Below are 24,918 nucleotides of genomic sequence, written 5' to 3' on the forward strand. Positions count from 1 at the left end.
TGCAAAGGATCAGGACCAATCATTAAGTTGCAGCACAGAAGATATATTCAAGCCTATACAGAAAAATCTAGTCAACTAATGGTCAGAAATAAAATGGTGGTAGATAAGGGTCAAATCTCTAAAATGCTTCCATTGTAAGTAATTTCCATCCTAATCACTTTGCATTTTCTGTTCCTGTTTTAATTTTAAGCATCTGTTGCTTTCTTTCACTAATTTTTGCAACTATCTTTTCTCTACAACTATCCTTTTTCTTTGTTCTTTTTCTACTGTTCATTTTTGGAGAAATTATTCTTTTAGATAATTACTACCTCTTCCAATTCATCATAATCATGCCCTATATTTCCTATTAGGGAAGGAAGGAAGGAAGGAAGGAAGGAAGGAAGGAAGGAAGGAAGGAAGGAAGGAAGGAAGGAAGGAAGGAAGGAAGGATGGATCTCATTGCCATTCTAGAAACATAGTTGATTGTCAAAGAAAGCAGTAAATTACAACTGAATCTTCAACAATCATGGTGGAGTTCCCAGCATATGTATTATTTTATATACTCCATGTATCATATATTGGGCATGTAAGGGATAAATGATATAACTATATAAAAGTGCTCTTGAAACTTTCATTGATAAATCACTACCCTTCTTCCCAAGCTTTGAACTGAAAGGTTGAACAGATCTGCATATCTGGTTTGTTTTCTTCAGAGTGTGTTCAGACATACCTTCTTCCAGGTTTGAGAGAACATTACAATTTCATTTCAGCAACTATACTGAGATCTGGGGATTAAGTTGAGTTTTAACATGTTTCAAAGCCCAGTACAACTTCTGCTTCCAAGCCAGAAATTAAGCTTAGCATCAGAATGAAGTCTCCATACTGTTGCCAAGTTGAGTGAAGGCCAAGGTTAATGACAGCAGTTTTCTTTGACTCAGTTTTAAGGATCCAGCTAGTAATAGTTTTAAACTATTGATAGCTAAATAAACAAAGTTCTCTCAAGAAAATGGATATTCCTGCTGAACTTTAAAATGAAATCACTAAATTAATTTTCATTTCATTTTTTTAATATCCAATTATCCAATTGAACAAATGACTAATGGGTGGAAAAACCCACTGATACTATTTTATACTGTGAGTTAATTTAAATATTTAAATAGAGACTTAGTGTGGTATCCTCACTGGAGATTTTAATTTAATGCCTATTAGAATTAGGATAAAATCTCTTCGCAGTCAGAAATTTCACCGTCCAGACACTGCTACTTAGGCCAATTCATATAGTGAATTGTTACAGAGATAAATTTGTAAACAAGTTAAATATCACGCTCTCCTGAGATCCTTATTAAAAGTATCAATAAATTTCATAGAAATATTTTAAATAAATACCGTAACTGAGTCTCTGAGGTTGCCACTCCTGAATACATAATTGTACTGTATATGTAACAGTGAAACCCAAATGCTGTGAAAAATACATGGAAAGTACTTAATGCAGTCTCAGTAGTGGACTTGCTAGGCCTTTCTTGATCCAGCTTTCAAGAAGAATGAATGAATAGTATATTTTAGGTGTCCCCTTGCTGCCTCATGCTCATTCCTAAAGAACCCTTCCAGAATAGGCAAAACTCTGGGTACTATATTATTACAACATGCTCCCATCCTCCCTATCAAAAGACTTTGGACATTCCAAAACATATCTTGGAGTCTTAAAGGTAGCAAGGAATAACTGAGAAGGCCAGTGAACCTAGATACCCTACTGGAAAATATTGCGGCTTGAATGTAGATGAAACGTAACATCTTAATGGTCTATTTGCAGTTATTGACTACATTTGTAGTTTGGACCACGAAACAGGGAGTTTGCACAACTGTAGTCAAATTAGTATTTTGAAGGAAGGGTGCAAAGGTGATTCCCAAAACTCCACAGAGGCTGAAAGGATCACCAAACATACTTCAGATTTTTATTAGCTATGACAGCGATAATGCCAATTGTTATTTGAGAAGACAGCCCAGGACAGAAGTCTTAATAAATAATGCAAAGAAGTTCCAAACATCCAGACTTCATTTTTGTTTCATGCGTTTTAATTATTTTATGCCTTTTCTTCTCTAAGTTCATTTGAAGGCTCGGTCACGGTGGTCAGGTGCTTCATTTGTAATCACAAGGGCTGGGGATGGGGTGGGGGAAAGGAAAGGGAAGGATAAAGCCACAATAGTGTAACACCAGACATTTCAGTTTTAATTCTTTATTACATTTTTACATTATCACCAAACATAATACCCATAATTGTTTCTCTACCAAGTGGGGGGCATGGCATTATATCTAATACATTATACTGAAGTGATGTTTGTTTAGCTGAAATGACATGGTTGCCTATGTAAAAATATATCTGACAGCAGAGCTTTGGAGTCAGCGCTTTTCTTCATTTTCTCCGCTGCTCAATCCATCCAGAGGCTGTCACAGTGGGGAAGCGGACAATCTATCAAGGTATCGAGATATATTCCTCTCACCTGCGTGAGTTCTTTAATGAACAGCCAACATGATCTCAGCTGACAAGCAGGAAATGGATGTAATAAAGATTGTTTCTGCATGCTCTTTGCATCTTTGATAAATCACCATGCTGTGCATCAGATACAAGTGCCACATGGAAATTTTATTTCATACGGTGAGAAAACAGATAGAAGGAGGGTCACCTTCCCCCCCCTCGCTGGTGCTAGTGAAAATTGCTGGCCTGCGTGGGATCCTATTACTTTCATGGGCTAGCAGTGCATGACTGGCATACTTGCCTAAATTAGTTGTTACAGCGTCAGAAAGATGCCTTTTTAAAGACCTGGCTAGTCTACACTTTGATCGCAAGAGGCTGGCTTTAAAAAAAAAGCTAGTAATTTAGGAACAGTTCAAAGGTGACAGCAACAAAGTGTGCCGGGAGATGACCTCTGTATTTGCACCTTCAGCTGGCAGCTGAAACTGAATGAGCTCTGTTCACGTCAGTTCCACTTAAAATGTGTAGAAAGTCTATATCAGAGGCAGCCAGATAGCAGTCAGATAATTTATGATTTAATTTTATGCGAGCCTTGCTTTTGTAATTTGCTGTAAACTCAAGGGAGTCTGGTGCTAACCAGTTTTTTTAGCTCAAGGGGATAGTGGCACTCACTGAAGGGTACTTTGCTTGCTAATATAGGCAATGGTTGTTTTTATATTTTATTTTATGTGAATCTGACAAGCTCCAAAGCCTGAAATGAAGTCCAAGTAGGGATGTAGCTGCTTCGGAATTGTCATAGTGCTCTGGCTGGTATGGAAAACAGCATTTTCCATATACAATTATAGAGCACATTTTCTCACATTGTATTTATTTGTTTGTAACATTCCAGTTGGCTATTTTTAGAGTCAAAACAAACAGGAAGGTTTGTAGATTGAACTTCAACAGAAAGATTGATTTTATTTTCTTTTTTTTTTAATAAGAACAGCCAGAGGTATATTTATTATAAAACTGGATTGTCTAGAATTCTCTCTCAATTTTCAATCCTATTTGTGTTCTTTTGAAGTCATATTTTAACTGATTCTCAGCCAGAAAAAGGAAAAATGACATACATACAATTTATAAATGTGCTTGGATTCCAGTGAATTTGATTCCAGAAAAACAAATTTGGAACTAGTAGATAGCTTTATCCTAGAAATTAAGAGTTTAAGGTTAAGCACATTTAAATCCCGTTTGTTGAGCAGAACAGATATTTATCATCTTCTGTACGAGATTGATAATAATCAAAATCATTGGCTCTTTTCAACTACTGTACATCAGGTTTGTTTTATTTTGGTCTTGATTCCCAGAAATGTCTAAAATATTGCATAGTATTGTTGTATAATAATATTTTAAAAGAACCAGAGTGTGCATATAATAACACTCAGACTGGGTCTGAAGAATAAATATCCAACTGCCCTTTGAAACATTAGAATTCTATCCACAAATGAAATCACAGTGATTTTCCAGCCATAAGCCTGATTTCCAGATTACCTGGACTGATTCCTAAACACCCAGAGGCAACATACTAGAGAACATAAAAATGATAAGTGCATATATGGTAAGTATCTTTGGTTAACATGATACTCCATTCCAAGTTAACCCTTATTTGGGGATTCATACCTTAGGCTGAAAAATTAATCTTTTGACTGAAAGTTTTGATGAAATGTTGGCTAATAGATTAAATACTGTATCCAAATGTCTGGAAACATCTTAAAGGTTTTGCTTTTAGAGGAACTTGATGTTCTTATCACTTCCTATCTGTGATTGGCTTTGCAATTGCTTCTTAGGACACTTCACCAGCATGCTAGATAAGGGTTGCAAATTCAGAGCTGATGAATTTCGTTGTCTGTGATCTGCAACAATGCACACCGTTAGTCAGTAGTAGTTCAAGTCTTAATCCACAAAATATTGATATAGGGCTTCAGATAATGAAGTATTTCAATATTGTTGATTTACCACTGTTGAGAGAGGTTTTGGTGCTTCAGTGCAACTTTATCTTGAAATCTTATTCAGAATAATGGGGTAATGTATTCCTGTTATGTATGTATAGTAGTTTATTCTTGAGAAGCATCTTAGATTAAGCGACATGTTCAAATACATACATGTATTCTTATCAGACTATGATAGAAGTAAGACAGTTAAGAAGAAAAATTATGGAAATTATCTAAAAGCAACAATCTATGTTACATGGTAGAGTTAGCTTTTAAAAGGTTTGCTTAAAGTGATACTCTAGTTTAAAAGTTCCTTAAAACATTTATTAAGCATAAATAAAACTATCAGATGACTATAAAATTGGGATTTTCTGTTACACAAATGTCTCTATAAACCTACCCTACCTCTTTCTTATTCCAGAAGGAATCTGTGACATCAGAAGTCAGAAAACAATGTGCATTAAAAATATTAGCAAAGGCAAACCAGGATATAACTATGGCTTCAGATTTTGTTTACATCTGTGTTTGAACATTTACAGTTGCCTTCATTTAGATGTTACTGGCATTTATGCTACACTTAAAAGAGAAAGCATAAATTTGGAATCTTGAATTCTGGCATACGCTAAACATGTCTGATAAAGGCAGGAAGAAGAATACAACATCTCATATTTTAATAGGACTAATAGCCCATAGCTCCAATTTTGCAAAAATCATAAACTGCACATTTTGTCACACTAAGATGCCACAATATTCTCGGTTCCATTTTAGCCAGGAGTACCTAGTCTAACCTCTTAAGCTTCTACAATATGTAGCCTCCCTTTGCATTGTGTTCAGCTTTCAGAGTACTTCCAAATTTGGTGCCAAATTGAGATAATGTAGACTAGAAGAGAGACATTTTCGTTATGGATAGAACTTAATTATATTAACTTCACTTAACACTGAAATTTGTGTTCATTCTGGTCCACATTTAGGAGTGTGGTTCCTGGCATGCCTCTTAAACACTCTCAAATGAATCAAAATCCCACAAAAAATTTGTTGCACAATGCTGGATCAAGCCATAACAGCCAACTAAATTCAGAGAATTCACGAAAGAGGTGTCTATGGAGATTCTCAGTCATCCAGGTCATGGTTGTCCCAAAAGTGCTTTTTCAAGAAGCAACTGAACTTTCTTTGTTTTTCTTTGAAGACGTTTCACTTCTCATCGAAGAAGCTTCTTCAGCTCTGAAAGAAATGTTAAAGAAAAAAAGCAAACTAATATTAAAGCCAAAATCTTGCCTTTATGTTCAGAAGCAAGGATAACAGCATTTAAATTGGTCTAAAAGCCTTGACAAATCCTACGTAGTTTCTTATAGTTATTCATTTGTGCAGAACTAGTTTATTCTTAAGTATTTTTCTATTATATATTTGTATTTTGATTCCTGTCTGGTCTAACCCTAACTCTTAACAAACAATACATTACAGAAATTATATTTAAAAATCTTTGGCAGTAAAATAGATTTATATGACACACTGAACTTGCTAACCAACTTTTAGCATAATCTAATCTGCTAATCTGGCCTGTGAGTTTATTCTATGCTTCAATAGAACACAGTTCTGTGAACACACAGAACTGGATTACTTCTATAAATCATGGATAAATTAATCATGAGTAAACATGTTTTACAAACAGAGGCCTACATAAATATATTCTTGCCTTTATGTTAGGAGTGTTTGGATTGTATATTTTATTAGAATTCTAATACGGTATTTAAAGTACTAAGTATTCTTCATTTGGTAATTGAAAGTCATTAATGTGTATGTAATTTTGATAATTTAACTTCATTTGGATGATTCACTTTGTGATTAGTTTAGCTTTTCAGAAGTGTGATTATGACCTGAACAGCAAATTAATAGCTGGATTATAGCATTATAGATCATACAATTCATTACATTCATACTAATCAATATCTGGCACTAGTTACTACACATTCAATGCATATACTTCATTCATTCAGAGGGGCAGATCTATTTTTTTAACTTAGTTGTTTAGAATATAACAAGGAATTGTGAGTTAAGAGCCTAAAAGCCTATTTTAAACCAGATATTTCTATCTCACCCTCCCCATAAAGTATAAGTATATATCATGTTGTAGGGCTGAGAAGATTTCAGATTTCAGGTGTGTGGGAACACACATATAGTACCCATTAAAGCAGCTGCATATTTTCCTATAATCATGGTTCAGTTGCAGACAGCATCTCTGTAATCCCAGGACTTGTTTTATGGAACTGGAGATAGGTACTTTTTCATTTTGAATCTGAAACTCTGGACAGCACAACAGCAACATGTACTATAGAAAAGGCAAAATCAGATTATGTTTCTATAGTTAAACAATTGTACAGAATGCATGTTGGAATGTAATAGTATGTGGAAATAGTATGTAGAAATGTGGAAACAGGCATAGAATCAAAATCATATGAAGTGATTATATTATTTTATTATTTTTTATTATTTATCACTTTATTGTGTGTGTGTGTTGATTAATAAGTCTTGACAACTGTTTTATCCAATGTGGTGACCAAAACTGGATGCAGTATTCTAGGTGTGGTCTTACTAAGGATTTATAAAGTGGTATTAATATGTTGAAGCATTCTGTCCCGAAGACTCAGATGAGCCAGTCTCTTAGTCGTTCTTCTAAATTTGAGAACTTGCATAGGCGTGCGGCCTGTCTTAGGCCCGTGATGAACTCTGAAGCTGTCTCCTCAGGTAGTTGCACTCTTTGGTTGAATTTGAATCACCACACCATCTCCGACATCTTGGGCTGGAAGTGCCTGGTTAGCTTATTTTTTAGATCTGCATAGGAGACTGTTTCGATGGGTGTCGGCACGAAAAGATTCTCAGCCAAATCAAAGGTTGCTGGGCCGCACACGCAAAGCAGCATTGCGGCCTTCAGTCCTTCTTCTGCTATCTGGTTGGCTTTGAGATAGATTTCTACTTGCGAAAGGTAAGATGGCCATTCCTCTGGATGTTTCAAGTCAAATTCTCTTAATTTGCTGACCTTTGGCATTCTTCACTCTGGTTCCTGTGATCTACGGATCCTGCTTCAAGGCTCAGGAAATGCATCCACTGAGCACGCGGCCGCTAGTGTAGCTTGCTAGCCGGCCTTGAGAGGGGGGGGAAATGCCTCTTCCATCTGGCGTGCACTGCCAACCCCTCGAGGACTTCAGCTCTAATCAACAAAGCAGGATCCCATCCTCGTTGCCACTGTTAAATAGTGGGCTCTTCAGTGCAGGAATGACGACATGAGGCTGAGTACAGGATAACTCATACTTTATTTCTTGCTAGAACTGTACTGAAGCATGGGCTGCAACCAGCTGCAATATATAGTCTAGCCCCTAGGCGGCAGCCAATAGGTTTGAACCAACACTTGCCGCCTGGGGCTAGCCAATTGCAGGACAGCAGACAGTTAGTCTGGGTTGCTGGAGAGCCGTTAGCTGCTCCAGCAACCCACGTGGTGTATCACCCAAACCCAGTACATAACAAAGGGCTTTGGACTAGAAGATCCCCAAGGTCCCTTCCAGCTTTATTCTTATTGACCTTATTGGAGGACAGAAGGGAGAGCTGCAGATGGAACAACTTGACATGTAAAAGATGACTCAGCCCAATGATATGGGAAACATTTAGAAGGGACACTCCCTAGTTTTCTGAAGAGCAAAAGGAAATGACAGAGACATACTTTCAGGTTTGCAAGATTCTGTTTATGTAACTCTACAATAAAGATAGAGCTAGTACTTATTGATGCGCTTTTTTTCTGGACTGCCACACAGGACTAACAGAAACTTACTTCCCCAAGTTGATGAACTTTAGGTGCATTAGGAATAAAGTGTTCAGAATTAAACTGGGATTAAACCTCTCTGAATTAAAAGGACTCATTGTCCTAAGGGTATTTCAAATGCAGTTTATGGTCTCTTGTTTATCTGTATAAAACATAAGACACAGGAGTGCAGAATATATCCTGTAACACACAAGCATGACAATCAGGGTCCAAAAAGCTACTATACATATATTCAAGATTTAGACACTTCTAGAGATTTATTTCCATGCTTTCTCCTTTCTTCCCCACTTTTTAAAGTTATCTTTGAAGAGAAGACATTTATAATGGTGCTGCTTCAAAGGATACATATATACATACAAGTTACCATAGGGATTTAGTTACATAGTCTTTAGTCCTGGCCAATAATACTGAGGGCATGAAAGATTTAAGATTTCGATAATCCCATCAAATGCAACACAAATTGTCTGTTGCTGCGAAAATAGAAGTCTCTTGTCATCTTAAAAACCACAATGATTTCTCTAGCCATATGGATCTCAAATTAGGGTTTCCCACCAAATATCCTTGAGATACATGTACAACACACAATATGTACTGACACTAAAAGCAGCAGACAACAATAATGATAATGATACCACTTGATACTGTATTCACATGGGAACAGTTGTATGAGGAGAAGGAGAAAGTAAGCATGGAGTCCCAAGGAAAGGAAATGTGGAAAGAATTATATGCATGTGTATAATGTATATAAAAGAGCAAATCAGCTTTCTATTTTTCAAATTAAAATACTCACTTTAAAAAGACAGGTGGGACAGAAAGCCCAAAAGCTCCTCATAAAGGTGACATGAAAGTTTCAGGTGTACCACTAGCAAACATTCTGCCTCCAGAAGATGTAGGACTGGTTTTGCAATTTTTCCTCTTTATTATGTATGTTGCTTTTCAGATGTTCTTGTCAAGAGGACAAATAAGCTGGGTGATCTTGGGCCAGTCATTCTCTCTCAACCCAACTCACCTCAAAGAGTTGTTGTGGGAAGGAAAATAGGAGGAAGAAGAAATATTAGGTATGTTCATTGTCTTGAGTTATTTATAAAAATAATTAAGCTGGAATAAAAATAAAGTGTATGTGTGTGTGGGGGGGGGGGGGCAGACAGCCATTACCATCCAAAGGAAACACTAATTTGCCAGCTGGACAGACAGTCTAGTGTGCCTTGTGACAACTTCTTAGCAATTAAAAACCATGCATCTCAGTGATTCATCCAGTATTGACATGTTAATTATGGAAATTTAACTATGATTTTGCATTACACCTGATCTGATAAACAGTGGCTTTAGCAACAATTCTAACCCTGAAGGACACTGCACTGTGCAATGCAGCTTGTACTGTAGCACAAACAAAGATGGCAGCAATTATGGGAAAGAAACTACAAACTGATAATGGCGACAGCGTATAAAGAAAATATGTACAAGATGTTCTACAGATGGCATATGTCTCCAGAAAAACTAGCTAAAATGTTTAAGGACAGATCTATGAAATGTTGGAAATGCCATCAAATACCAGGCTCTTTCTATCATATGTGGTGGACGTGTGCAGAAGCTAAAACCTATTGGAACATAATCAGATTATGGATAGAAAAGATGATACAACAACGTATAGAACTAAGACCAGAAATATTCCTGTTGGGTATTTTACCAGAGAAATATAGTAACGAGAACACATATTTGATTATTCATATAACCACTGCAGCTAGGATTGTGTTTGCACAAAACTGGAGGGTGCTGAAAGCTCCTCCAGAAGAAGAGGTGATCAGGAAAATAATGGAATGTGCGGAAATGAATAGATTAACAATGATAATTAAAGATAAGACAGAGTCAGAGTATTATGAAATTTCGGGAAAATTTTACGAGTGGGTGAAAAAGAGAATATGCTTAAAAGACGGCTAACACTAATTTAGATGGAAGAAAAATGAGGAGATAAGGAGGGAGACCCAGGCGACACAGTATTGCATAATTGGAGGTAGTATAAAAATTTATAGAAGTATATACTGAGAAGGTCAGATTTATAGAAATGTTGATGTAATAGAAAATTAATGTTATCATACTTAATATAGATATTGAAAATCTAAGGTGAGGAGCTGCTCGGACATTACCCCTGAATTGTATCGGAAGAGGAATGGGAGGGAAGAAAGGAGAGGAGAGAGGGAAGAGAGTAGAGGAGGGGGAAGGAAGTAGGAAGGTTGGAGGGAAAGAGGAGGAGAAGTGGGGAGAAACGGGAGGGGAGTGGTGAGGGAAAGAGGAGAGGAAGAAGAGGGAAGTAGGAAAGAAAGGAGAAAGGGAGAAAGAAAGTAGAGAAGAGGAAAGAGAGAGAAGGAGGGTGGACACAGTGAAAGGGGAAATGGACGAGCAGCACCCAAACTTACGTGTATGTATCTATGTATTGTGGTATATTTGTTGATTTGTTTGTGGAAGAAATGGAAAAACAAAAATGAATATAAATACACACAGATAGACACACAAAAAGATCTGGCACAGTGGTGCGATTCAGCCGGTTAGCACTGGTTCGGCAAAACTGGTAGCTAAATTTTGCTGCATTCAGAGAACCGGCTGGCTTCCAGAAGTCCAGTCTAGGCCTCGGAGGCCTGGAGGAGGACTCCCAGGCTTAGAACGGCCCACCGGAAGTGCATGGATGCCACTTCTGGAAGCCCGTTTTAGGCCTCAGAGCCCATGCCTGCATTGAATAACAGAACCAGTTGTTCAGCTATTTGAATTCCACCACTGATCTGTCATGAGGTCAGAATGGAGGATCTTGAAAGCCCTGTTCAGGTTTTCCAAAGATGCTCAACAATCTGGGCTGTCAGTGAACAGCCACTCTCTATCAGTGCAATGCAATTTTCAGCTACAGCACAGAGCCTTAGTGTTATAGATACAAATCATTCCAGCTGCAGATAATTTAGTGCTGTGCTTGCAGAGGACCAATGACACTGCATAACTTTAACCTGGGAAGGAGCTGCTCACTGCTACTGTCATGGTGAATTGTAGACTTTTTTGTAATGCCTGTATGGGATAGTAGAATATCACGACATCTGAGCACTCTAAAACCTATAGTTGCATACCACATCGATCAAGATGTTGAAAAACAGCATGCAAACTTCCAGGTTTTTCAATATTCTCTCTCTTTTTAACAGTGATTGTTTAAAAGGTTATAATTACAATAAAATAATATAAACAGAAAAAATAGAAGTAAAAAGAAAAAGGAACAGAAAAAAGGGGAAAAAGAATACAGTAAATAAAAAAGAAAAGAAATATACGGCATAAATAAGTGACCTCACCTAAATCACAAGTATAAACAATGTTAGTAACTTATAACCTCCTCTTGAAATACAACAAATGATTGCTTCTTTCCACATCCCACTGCTATCTATGAACAAATTCTTAAAGCATTGCCACTTCAATCCTGATCTGCCATTAAGGGTCAATCCAAGTCCATTAAGAGTTACCAGAGATAGCAATCTTTTTTAACCTTGATTAAAGAAATCAATTTTGTATTCCTTCCTTTTACTTCTAATAACCTTAATCTTTAATCCATTCAAATAATGTTGTGGAACTTGATTTCTTTTCATTTTTTCTTTGTCCTTTCTCAAAATTCTTCAAAATTTTAACAAGCCTTTTTTGTAAATCCAATACAGGAAAATTATTCAGGCTAGTCTCTTGGTTTGTTGTTTAGATATGCTTTTTAATTATTAAGAAATTAGCTGGTTCTTTTGTATGTCCAGTGTAACATGTTTTTCATCTCATTCTTGCAAAAATCCACTTTCTACTTAATCTCTCTCCTGTCAGGTAGAACTTGCTCTGCTTCCATAATATCTTGTAGACACAGACACTTTTAAAATTAACTTCAGGGTCCTTTGTTCAAAAATGTCCTTCAATCTGTCCAATGTTAAAATATGTTGTTTCATTCTGTAATTGTAAATTTAGCTTAAATATCCTTCTCCTTTAATTGTAATCTTGAATTCCTTCTAGTTCCCTCTAGTGTCCAATTTTAAAATCTTATGTTTAAAAACAAAAGCATTTTCCCATGGAAAAGTATTCATAATTAATTCCAAAATCTTCACATTCACCTGGAATCCATTTGTAAAACCAAAATTTTAATTTTGTTGTTTATTCAAAATCTTTTGAATCTTTTGCTGTTTCTTCAAAAAATAAATTAAAAAGTTAACAATGGCACAGGATGCACTTAACGACTACAACTAGGATATGCTGGAACTGCTGTCACTAAGTGACACAGTCATGTGATATCATATTGCAATTGCCATTGGTAAGTGAAGGCTATCAGTATACAGTTCCACATGTACTCTTGGAGTTGTCAAGATTTTTCTTCTACCACCAGTGAAATTTACACTTCTGATCAGCCAAACATCCTCTCTAACATTTGTTCAGAAGAAGGACATAGCTTTAAAGACCACATTCTGAAAAAACAATGAGAAACATCTATCAATAAAATATGAAATTATTTTGAGACTATTGCAGCATATACATACACAGAATCCTCTATCTGTTTTTTTCTTGGTTCAGAAATGTATGTATAGATCACAGAGTCATAAATTAGTCTAAACATGTAATTATGATTTTGTAAAACCACTGCTGTAATGCAGCATGACACAAACAACATCAGCACTCAAGCTAAAATTATATTAGAATTATTCTATGCAACAGGAATGTTTATAGCTTGCCCAAGTCCACTTACATATTACACTTGGGTAAGTCCTAACTCTAGTCATTAATGTCTAACTGTGTTTCATCATTGCATCCATAGTCTCTTATTTTTAAATGCAGACTTGCATTCTTTGAAGTTTAACCTGCAAGTTGCCAGCTTACTCTGAAATTGATTAGACAGACTGCAACCCCTTACTCCTTTTGACTTGACTTGTAAAGAGCTACATAACAGGGAGGAGATGCTTTATTTTTCTGCCTCTGAAGTTACTAGCATGTGGATTTCACTAATCCTCACTTCAAACATCAAAGGTCAAGGGTATTCTTGACTCCCTTTGGTCCTAATTTAATTTTTGGAAAATTTCAAACTGAAATGTCATTACTTGCAAGCAAGTTCCTTGGAGACCAATGAAAGTAATTATGAATAAGCTTAATTATCTGTAAGAGGTATGTTGGGGTTCATGTGTGTCTATTTGTTCATACATTCATTCTAATGAAAACAAGGTTTTGGAGGATAGGCTTGTGATCCCCGTGGAGATTTGAGTCACTGAAATAGAAACAGATGACTTTCTCTGATTTGAAGCGATAGACTAACACAACTGTACCTTTTCTCTATACAGTACATGGTAATCCCTGCAGTCTCTTTAAAGCTTGATCATGATAATGACCAAAAAAGTTTGTTCTTGGTAACCACCAATCTCAAGAGGATCTTAAGCAATCTGAAGAACAATAAGGACAGAATGTTTGTGCGCTGTTACAATTTGTCCTTTTTTAAAAATAGTTTTGTTCTCTACAACATGCCTGTCTCTCCCAAAGGAACACATCTCCTAGGGCTTCCTGTAACATTTCCCTCCATTATTCTTTCATGCAACAATACATGTGGATGAATACACATGGAAAAAAATGCCAAGAAAAAGAACTCTTTTCATTTTACAGGTAAAATCTTTGTGCAAGAGCCCATGAGGTTCTTTCTAGCACATCTTTCTGATAAAATCCAGAAGGGAATCTTTTATTCATTTCATTAGCCTCCACCCTGTTTCCCAAGAGATGAATTCATCAGCGTGGAGGGAAAATAGCAAGATGTAATCCTATGCACACCTATTGTTTTCATTGTGTTCATGACAATGTTCTATTTGGATGTTATAAGCTGCTCTGGGGGCTTATTTTTATAGAGGAAAGGGTAGATATAAATTATCTTAATATAATGAGATTTACTTCTAAGTAAACAGGCATACAGTTCTGCTGCACTGACATGATCCAATCAAAATAATAGAGTGGCCAAGGAAGATTCAGTGGCAGATCTGACATCAGATTTCAAGCTCTACTCATTTACTTTGATGAGATGTTGTGGGGAAGATGGACGGTAGGAGAGAGGCCAGTTTTTGCTTATCTAATCTCTTCTCTCCTCAGTGCAATTAATAGGAGGGGATTAACTTCATCAGTTTCAAAGCTGACATAATTTAAAGGTTGGGGGAGGGAGTTATTCAGAGTATCAGACGGCTTAAGATCATGATATTCTCTGATGCTCCCTTTGGAGCATCCTGGACAGAGCTGGAATAGTGGCAGCTGAAACAGCCCCCAGTTTCTGTGTTTGGCACTTTAGGATTATGGTCTAAAATATAATGGGAGAGGACAAAATATATGAAATAAATAGGACATGCCGCCTAGCTGAAAACACATCCGGAGATGAGTTGTGGGATTTGTTCAAAGGAGATTAGGACAGAATTCTCTGATTGTTTACATTCTGATTTGAGTTTAAGGAATGTTTGGTAGGGAACCCAGCTGAAACCCTGGAGGAAGAGAGAGAGAGAGAGAGAGAGAGAGAGAGAGAGAGAGAGAGAGAGAGAGAGAGAGAGAGAGAGAGAGAGAGAGAGAGAGAGAGAGAGAGAAAAGGATTCTCACCAATGAGAAACTTATCCCCAGCATTATGGTGCCCCTGTGTTTCTAATGAAAAACAGGATTCTCTGTCAGTTTGGCTGAGCCAGAAATAAATTACCTTTGTCATAGAAGGATGGCACAGGATCAGATGGGGTCAGTTGTAATCTGGGATCAATGCAACAGCTAGAGGTAGAGGTCCCAGAATCTTTCAGTAGCAAGCAGAATAGCTGATCGTGACACCAAAACCACTCAAATAAATATATAAATGAGACACATCCAGTTCCAAACATTGTGTGTGTATGTATGTACACAGTATATCGGATATGAAGAGACTACCAGAAAGCAGGTAAACAAATCATATTTTTAAAACATAAATACATATATGTATTTAATTACAGCATGCTTTTCTACTCTTTCTTTTCTTTTTATTAGTTTCAAAGAGAGCGGCCTTCCTCTTCCCATAGGCATTTAATCCGTAACGTTTGTGTCAGGCTTTCTTGCTGTAGGGAAGTTTTAAAAAAAAATGGAGGGCCTCAGCTTTTTAATAAAAATAATGTGTATGTAGAAGGGATAGATCCCTAAAGATACCATTGCATGACAGTGACTAAATTGTTAAGTTTTATTGACTAACTTCAATAAAAAAATTAATTATGGGTCTAAATATTTCCCATTAAAATCAGTATGACTTGAATGTGTTTAAATTTGGCTCAGTTGAATTCAGGTCTCTTTATTCTGCATATTTTTGTCCTCTTGTCTTCGGAGTTCTCTGCTGCTCAGTTCATTTTGCTATGCCACCTTTCCATCCATGAGTGGCACATGAGGAAGCTAACAGCAAAGTTAAATTAGAAAAAGAAAAGGAAGATCATACACATTCAATAACACCATTTTTACTACAGATATTATAATATATGCCATGTTACAGTCAAGAGAAAGCAGATTATAATGTTAAAATTTTAAAGTCTGCATTGTACAGAGATATTTAAATTCCCAGCCTAGCTCTAAATCTACATTTACTCCTCAACTGTGTAAAGGCTCTTTCTCAACTTTTGTCAACATCAAGTTTCAAGAGATGGATGGACGAGGCCGGCTCTCCTTGTAAGCAGTGCACACAGAGAATGATGGAGGACCAATCAGTGTTTATGAGAGATGGAAGCACTTTCGTGGCTGGGTAGGCAGAAGGCCAATGGAGAGAAGGGGCTACATGGTGTTTGGCATGTGTCCAACTGCAGAGTCTGGCGCCACTGAGCTTATTGCACTTTATGCTGTACCTGAAAAATGAAGAGGACTGAGTGGAAGATGCATGAACGATAGCAGCTAATTTTAAGGGGAGTGATACTGTATCAGGCAGACAAAAAACTGCCTGCAGATATGAAGCCTTGTCAGCAAGCAACATTCAATTTTATTAAGTGCATTTCCTCAAGAATTCCTTAAACTAAGCATTCTGGCAACAAAAACCAGAGTGCCACTGTTAACACCTTCAGCCCTATGAACTTTTAATCATTTCTCCTGCCAGGTTTACATTTGTTGCAATGAACCTCAGAAGATGTCAATTCTATTCATCTTAATGTTACTGTCCATCACCGTAACTGCTGCTGCTTTGTGCAGTAGTACTAGAAACTAGTAGTACTGATGTGGTTTGCAATATACCCTATTCCATGGCCAAGGTGATTTAAATGCTGCCTTTTTCTTATCTATAGATAAATGGTGTCTATTTCACATACTCAGCATGCAGGAAGAAAAGTCTTTGCGTGTACAGTATTTGTTGGCTTTATGGGAATCAAGGCATTGATAATGCAAAGTCCTAGCTTATATGGAAACCAACTTGCATACAGCTGTGTATGTTAAGGCTTTTCTTTTGCAGACATTAGCAGTAACCAAATAATGTCACTAAGTATGATGAGCACTTCTGTTTTGATAATAATTGAGTACGTCTAAAGCATGCCCCAGCATCAGAATCTCTCTATATAGGTAAGCAATAAAATCCTTGGTTGAGTAGGAAAGAACTACTACACTTATCTAAAAGGATTGTTTGTTTGTTTGCTTGTTTATTGAATTTCTATAGCCATCCATCTCAGACAATGACTTGGGGCAGCTTACAATTTGAAAAACTATATTACAGTTAGAAATACTAAAAACATTTTAAAACAATAAAACACTAAAACATCCAGATTAAATATATACATAGGAACATTACCCTTACTTTCCACAGAAATACTTATATAAAAGGCAAAAGGCATTTTTCATCTTTGTCTATGTCAGACATGTCAAACACGAGGCCCAGGGGCCGGATCCGGCCTGCGAAGTGGTTTCATGCGGCCCGCGAAGCCATCCTGGAAACAGTGAGGGAACGGCCCCCACTGCCTTGGCCCTGGCCCAGAGACCCTCCTTCTGTCAGAGACCCTCAGATCTGTCCCACTCCTGCCCGGGCCCCCATAGGCACCCTTGATGGGAACGATGTAGAGCTGGCCACGCCCACCCAGTAGGCCACGCCCACCCTGTCCATACCCACCTGGCCCCCTGAGGGCAACTGCAGTGCTGATGCGGCCCTCAATGAAATTGAGTTTGACACCCCTGGTCTATATCATAGTCTGAATATTATAGGAATTGAAATGCATTATGATTGTAACTGGTGCATCGTATTTAATTTCCATATTGGGCCAATGCTTTAGAGAGGAATTATAAGCAATCACATGATGTTTAAGGAATATTATTCAGCAGACTAGTTAAAATCTGAAGTAGAAGACTTATCAGAGGAATAGAAAGAAGCCACCTAAATCTTTGTGTCCCCCTCATTTTTATATCTGACTATCTATCTCGCAGAAAAGATATGTTTACAAATTGCAGATATGTGTTTATCAAGGTAAATCCTCTGGTGCAAAAGATAATGCAAATTGAAACAATTAAAATACACCCCACCAACTCACACTGGCCATCTTCAAACTGTACTGTACAGAGTCCATATGTCTTGCCTGTGAATGCTGCAATAATCTCAAATAATTTCATCTTTTATTGATACATGTTTCTCATTGTCTTTTCAAAATGTTGTTGTTAAAGCAATGTCCTTATTCTGAGAATCCTCCCTCTGTTTTTCTTTCTTGGTTCAGAAATGAATGTATAGTTTGCAGCTTCATAAATTAGTTACATAGTACAATTTCCACCTCTGCAACTTATGCTGTGAGGAACACAGTGACAGATAGATCCTGTGCTCTGTTTGCCTATGAGATGATTTCCTTGAAGCATCATAATGAGTTGTTTTTGGCAGGATTAATGAGTATTATAATAGTAAATGGATGTTTGCAGCTCACTTGTGTTCCATCACATAGTAACATGAGATTTCTGGTCCCTTGGAGGCCATAATTGGTGGCATTAATGCAATTTTTAATTACAATTCTTGAAAAAAATGAATTGGAACCAAAACAAAAGCTAAGTGATCTTCTCACTGTGGTGCCATGTGGTATAAACAGATTGGTTGTCACCAACACCAATCTCTCTCTTTTAAATTAGAGGAACCAGAAAAGAAATTAAAGCTTTGCAAAAAAAATAACCTGATTTAGGATTTAAATACCATTTTACAATTGTCTTTAACAATGCCTATGTTCTTGATTAGTTGGAAGTCATTTTTCTTCTGCAAGGAAGGTGCAAGTAAGATTAGTAGAAATTCTATTTGCTTACAATCTCTTTCCTTCTCTTTTTCTTATTATGGAGACTTTACTAATTTACTGTTTGTTTTTCTTATGGTCAAGCCTTGTCCAGTTGGGCAAGGCCAAGGAAGCAAAAAAAGTAAAATAAAATACAGATTTCAGTAATGCTTACCTGGGGTAAATTTAGAACCTTGGAAATTTTGATAGGAATGTCCCAGCCTTGCTTATAGTGAGTTAGTAAAATCATAATGCATACCATGAGTACCTTTGAGTACCTTGAATCCAGATTTCTCCAAATCAGGGATGAGCTGCCTTTTATTAGAATCATCTGTCTGCTGATTCACCCAATCTGCTATTTCTCTCATTCCTTTGCCAATTTCCCTCCAAGTTCTCACACACAAAGTGGATGTTTTTACTGTATTTTGCATTTTGAAAGTCCTTGTAAGGAAAGAATAGAAATACAATCAAGTTTGAGGCCAATCTTTATTTAAAAGTTTTCTGTGGCCTATTATTCCATAACTTCTCATTCAAATAGAGCAGGGGTATCAAACTGCCGGCCCACAGGCCGGTTTCATCATATGGAAGTCGTGCCCACCCCATTGCCGGCAATGGAAAAAAAAAGTCATGATATGTCACGACATATCACGTGACATTGCGAGTTTGACACCCTCGAAATAGGGCAACGAAATCTGATCTCAAACAGAGAACCACAATTTGTTTAGGTTATGCAATATTTTTTATAAAAGGAGTCACAGGCTTCTCATCCTCATAGTTTTGTCATCAGTAATTGTGATCTTTATTCCAGAACAGACAACACATGTTGATATGGAAGGTATTATGGAATGTATTATTAAAATCTGATTTTTCCCTCTGCTAAAGAGAACTTTAGGATGCTTGGGACTTTGTGGTTTGGAAGGCAGTTCTGCCTCTCGGGTGGACAATTTGCGGAACACAAAAGGGACTAGAGAGTTGGATAAGTGAGACTTCTGTCTGGACATTGATAAGAGTGGTGATAAGAGCAGCAACATGCATTTGCAGGTTCCCACCCAAGTGCCTAGTTTCAAAGTAACTTGAAAGGAGAGGATAAGCAGGACAAAAACCTTAAAGACATGCTAGATGAAACTGAGAGATTCTTGACAGATAATATTAGACTGAGAGTCCCTTGGACTGCAAGGCGATCAAACTGGTCAGTCCTAGAGGAGATCAACCCTGACTGCTCTTTAGAAGGCCAGATCCTGAAGCTAAAACTCAAATACTTTGGCCACCTAATGAGAAGGAAGGACTCACTGGAGAAGAGCCTAATGCTGGGAAAGGTTGAGGGCAAGAGAAGAAGGGGACGACAGAGAATGAGGTGGCTGGATGGAGTCACTGAAGCACTAGGCGTGAGCTTAAATGGACTCCAGAAGATGGTAGTGGACAGGAAGGCCTGGAGGAACATTGTCCATAGGGTCACGATGGGTCGGACACGACTTTGCAGCTAACAACAACAACAACAATATTAGACTTTTATCTAAGACTTTTTAGATAAATAATATCCCTGCAATTTGTTTGATTTGTCTCATTCATTGGAACCATGACACTTACAGTATAGGAAAAACGTAGGTGGTGGATAAGAATCCTGAGAATACGGTGGACAGCCAAGAAAACAAATCAATGGACCATCCAACAAATCAATCCCAATTTCTTACTCAAGGAACAAATGATCAGGCTCAAATTGTCCTACATTGGACACATTATCTGAAGATCTAGCTCCCTGGAGAAGGTGCTAATGCTGAGAAAGATAGAAAGATAAGACGATAACCAGCAGCAAAGGGGACAGACTCAGCTACAATGGTGATGGTTACACCATTGAAAGATATGAGAAAATTCATTAGGTATAGGAAATATACCAGTAGTAGCCCCACCCTTTGAAATACTCTTTCCACCGAAGTAAGGATGGGTGCAACCCTGCTTGCATTTTGCAAACAAATATAAACCTTATTGACTGACCTTGTCTTGGTCTCTGGTTGCCGTTGGCAGATTAAGTTACGTATCTTTTCATTTGCTCATGTGTTCTCATGTGTTCTATTTAGTGCTTACCTGTTCAAAGCTTATTAAAATTGGGATGAAATGGGGACTTCCGGTTTGCCGATGTGGCCACCATGGACGTCTGGAAGGCAAGCTCTGTTTTCTGCATCCAGTTTTGCTTCGCTGGGGGACCCTGGAAAGGGTCGAAAGTCACCCTGTAGAGGAAACCAGCAAGGAGGGGATCCTTGCTTGATCTCAGGAGAGTAGTAACCAGCCATAGCAATATGGCTCATCACTAGGCTGCAGACAGCCAAAGTCATATTTACCACCAGGCAATCTATAAAGCAGTGTGGATGAGACTGGGTGAGATCTACCTCTCTTAAATCCTAACTATCTTTTTTACCTGCATAAGCTGCTTAAAGTACTTTCTGCCCTGTGGAGAGGGAAGGGAGATTTTATCCCTCCCTCTAGAAACAGTGGTGACTGACTATCCAGGGGAGTTTAAAACGTTGAAAGAATAACTTGATCGAAATTGGAATTTTATTTTTCAAAGTTTGTGGACTAAAATATTTTCTATTCTTACTGAAGATTTGGGTTTTTACTTATAAAAAAGAAGCAAAACTGAAAAGATTCTAAAAAACTTTGGACTTAAAAGTAAACTTTAAATGGTAGGGGCAACATCTTGTGGCTAAACCTGATACTTCAACTAGTTATTGCTTAAAAGAGACTTGGCCAGTAGCTCAGACAATAGATAAGATTTATGTAACCTTGAAATATCAGCTGTGAGAAGCTCAGCTGTGTTCCATATTCAGTGACATTTTTTTGCATTCTCTGATTGTAAAGCTTTTAGCCTAATATACTACTAAGAGAATATGGATGAAGATCAGGAACAGTTTCTCTCTATGCTGAAAGCAATCCACCAAACTATACTTACAGCCACTGATGAAATAAGAGGTTATAGAAAAGAACAAGAAGTCAGCCCAGATACACGAACTTAAGCTTTGATTACAATTAAAAAAACAACTACACAGAATATAACAGAAAAATTGAACAATTAAATATCATGACAGAAGATTCAACTGATCAACAAACACAGTCAATGGAAAACCAAGAAAAGGGACTGACAATATGGAAAAAGGAAAAGACTTTCTACATAAATCAGAAGGATCCTGAGGATCAAGAAGAAGAACAGACTGAAGAGAAGATAAACAGTTCAGGACAACTACGTTGAGATGGAAATATAGAGACAATTTGTTAGTCCTCTCAAAAAAATGGCAACTTGATGCTTTTTTCTAGGTCAAACAATATATATAACAATACAGGGAGATTTGTTTGATGACTCAAAAGCACGGATGTGGAAGACGATTTGGCAAAGAAAGAAAGCTAGAATAAGACTGAAGAAAATCAGGGTTTTGACTTACTCATGACAATAAAATAGAATATACTCAAATAGATAAGATGTGTACTCTGAATATTAGATATTGTTATGAGTTGAGATAAAGAAAACTTTGGTCATTTTAAACTTAGATGTATAAATATTAACAGTTAAATTTGAACATTGATTTGCTTATAAAGGTCAAATGTAAAGATAATTAAGATATATAAAAGCTAAAAACCTATCAATGAATATAATAAATAGGTTTTCACTTAGCGGTAATAATAAAATTATTAGCTTAAATATGAGATAGTAGATATAAAGAGAAAAAGAGATATGGGCTTCTGGTTTGCGTGCGCGGCGCTTCCAACGCGCAGGAACAGTCTGCTTCCTGCCATCCATTTCTTTCTTTTTTGGAGGACGCTGAAAAGGGTCAAAAATCGCCCTGGAAGGGCAATTACCATGAGGAGGCCATTTGTGTGATTGCAGAAGGGCGGTAGCCCTCTGCTTGAATCTGGGACAATCTCCTTTGGCCCGAAGAAGAAGAGACCGGCCATAAAGATTGCCATTCACTAAGCTGCTCCCTGCCGAAAGCCAAAAGCACTACCTAGCACTAAGAAGCAATCTGGAGGACCTGGGTGAGCCTTTACCTTTCCTATTCCCTTAACCATCTTCCTGTGGGACTTTCCTGAAAATCTCTTTCCCCATTTTTTGAAAAAACGGCAAATATTTACTCTGGGAACAAATCTTAAAGCCTTAAAGCTTTAAAAGAAACTCAAGTAATTCAGCAAATAAATTAAACAATATTCCATATTAATTTGGAAAAAAAGAGAACGTTTTTACATTGCATTTTATATGCTATTGATGACATCATGTGGCGAAATTTGGTACAGCAAGTAAATTTCTTTTTCTGTTGCGAGAGCTGACTGAATAACAGAGCTGTCCTTGACATTATTTTTAAAGGTAAGTGTGGGTACACCTGACACTGAAAACAACTCTTTCAGAGGTGGATAATCTTTGATTCTTATTAAAGTAGCCTCCATGGAAGATTTAGCTGCAAACAATAACGAAATCAATGGATATATCCCACCACTTGACTATAAACTGATACTGGACACGATTTTGGCAATGACAGAGCAAATTAAAGCCAAAGTGCAAAAAAAATTTGACAACTTAAAGCCACCAAATCAAATTTGACTTTAAATGAGGAAAAGATAATGCAAAACCAAATAGAAGAAGTGGAAACTAATACTAAAATGGGATATTTCAAAGAACAACAAATGCAACCTACAGAAAACCTTAAAGTCCAAATTTCAATGGCAACTACAAAATTTATAACTCAAAAAGCAACAGCACCTTAGTTGAAGGCCTTCAAATACATTATATTGAGAATTCAACTAATACTAATCAACTAATCAAATGACAACCATAACACCAGCTACTACTTTCTACCTAACCCAGATAGAATTGGAAGAAGAAAAATACTTGACTGATCTAATGACAACTATATTACATCAATCATCAAAAACTGAATTATCAAAGTAAAACTACAATGGTTACAAAGGGGACACTTTCCTTGCAAAATTGATATTTGGATACGCTCCCTGGATTCAAATAAGGGGTATAGGAAAAAAAGGAGATACATTTGAGAATTTAAAGATGCCAAAAGGTAAGCCTGATTGGCACAAAAGGAAGGCAAGAGTTAGATTTAAAAAACTGAAATTGTTTCTTTTTTGGGGTTCCTAAAGATAGAGTATAAAAATACCTTTCAATGGATTAAGGGGAATCTCTAAAAAGTATAACTGATTTTATATTTAGGTTTTAGATCTGTAAGGGAAAACAAAAGTAAGCTTTTAGAATATAATCCTGAACTATATTATAGAATTTGGAATGATATATCTAAAGATAATAATAATAATAATAATAATAATAATAATAATAATAATAATAATAATAATAATAATAATAATAGTAGTAGTAGTAGTAGTAGTAGTAGTAGTAGTAAGTTGGAAGGGACCTTGGAGGTCATCTAGTCCAACTCCCTGGTCAGGCAGGAAACCCTATACCATTTCAGACAAATGGCTGGCCAGTCTCTTCTTAAAAACTTCCAGTGTTGGAGCATTCACCACTTCTGGAGGCAGGTTGTTCCACTGGTTAGTTGTTCTAACTGTCAGGAAGTTTCTCCTTAGTTCTAGGTTGCTTCTCTCCTTGGCTAGTTTCTATCCGTTGCTTCTTGTTCTGCTTTCAGGTGCTTTGACTCCCTCTTCTTTGTGGCAGCCCCTGAGATATTGGAACACTGCTATCATGTCACCCCTCACCCTTCTCTTCATTAAACTACACATACCCAATTCCAGCAACCGTTCCCTATATGTTTTAGCCTCCAGTCCCCCAATCATCTTTGTTGCTCTTCTCTGTACTCTTTCTAGAGTCTTGACATCTTTTTTACATCGTGGTGACCAAAACTGGATGCAGTATTCCAGGTGTGGCCTTACCAAGGCATTGTAAAGTGGTATTAGTACTTCACTTGATCTTGATTCTATCCCTCTGTTAATGCAGCTTAGCACTGTGTTGGGTTTTTTGGCAGCTGCAGCACACTGCTGGCTCATATTTAAGTGATTGTCCACTAGGACTCCGAGATCTCTCTCACAGTTACTACTATTGAGCAAGGTAACACCTATACTATACCTGTGCATTTGATTTTTCCTGCCTAAATGTAGAACCTTACTTTTTTCACAATTGAATTTCATTTTGTTAGATAGTGCCCAGTGTTCGAGTCTGTCCAGATCCTCCTGTATTTTAAGCCTATCTTCTGGAGTACTGGCTATTCCTGCCAGCTTGGTGTCGTCTGCAAATTTGATGAGTTCCCCATCTATCCCCTCATCCAAATCGTTGATGAAGATGTTGAAGAGCACTGGGCCCAGAACAGAGCCCTGGGGCACCCCACTACACACTTCCTTCCATGTAGATGCAGTTCCATTGAGGACCACATACTGAGTATGGCCTGTCAGCCAGCTACGAATCCATCTGGTGGTGATGCTATCTAAGCCACATTTTTCTATCTCATCAAGTAGTAGGTTTTGAT

This window comes from Vipera ursinii (genome assembly GCF_947247035.1).
Source record: "Vipera ursinii genome assembly, chromosome: 1".
NCBI classification, from domain to species: domain Eukaryota; kingdom Metazoa; phylum Chordata; class Lepidosauria; order Squamata; family Viperidae; genus Vipera; species Vipera ursinii.